Here is a 915-nt window from a genome sequence, read left to right on the forward strand (position 1 = left end):
GCCCAGTAGTGGTGCTTATCCCCCATGCGTCTTGGAAGTATTGCCTCAGTAGTGGTGCTTATCCCTCATGCGTCTTGGAAGTGTTGCCTCAGTAGTGGTGCTTATCCCCCCTGTGTCTTAGAAGTGTTGGCCCAGTAGTGGTGCTTATCCCCCATGCGTCTTGGAAGTATTGCCTCAGTAGTGGTGCTTATCCCTCGTGTGCCTTGGAAGTGTTGCCTCAGTAGTGGTGCTTATCCCCCCTGTGTCTTAGAAGTGTTGGCCCAGTAGTGGTGCTTATCCCCCATGCGTCTTGGAAGTATTGCCTCAGTAGTGGTGCTTATCCCTCATGCGTCTTGGAAGTGTTGCCTCAGTAGTGGTGCTTATCCCCCATGCATCCTGGAAGTGTTGCCTCTGCAGTTGTGCTTATCCCCCAAGTGTCTTGGAAGTGTTCTCCCTACTTTTATCCAACTAAGCTACAGTAAGAGGAGGTTAAGAGACAAAGAATGTATAGTGAAGTAGCTGTAGCTAAAAGGTTCACGTAAACACTACAGCTAAAAGGTTCACGTAAACACTGTAGCTAAAAGATTCACATAAACACTACAGCTAAAAAATCCACATGAACGCTACAGCTAAAAGATTCACGTAAACACTATAGCTAAAATATTCACATAAACACTACAGCTAAAAGGTTCACGTAAACACTATAGCTAAAAGATCCACATGAACACTACAGCTAAAAGATTCACGTAAACACTATAGCTAAAATATTCACATAAACACTACAGCTAAAAGATTCATATAAACACTGTAGCTAAAAGGTTCACGTAAACACTGTAGCTAAAAGGTTCACGTAAACACTATAGCTAAAAGATCCACATGAACACTACAGCTAAAAGATTCACGTAAACACTATAGCTAAAAGGTTCACATAAACAC

This window comes from Limulus polyphemus, unplaced genomic scaffold, assembly GCF_000517525.1.
Source record: "Limulus polyphemus unplaced genomic scaffold, Limulus_polyphemus-2.1.2 Scaffold6497, whole genome shotgun sequence".
In the NCBI taxonomy this organism is placed as follows: Eukaryota; Metazoa; Arthropoda; class Merostomata; order Xiphosura; family Limulidae; genus Limulus; species Limulus polyphemus.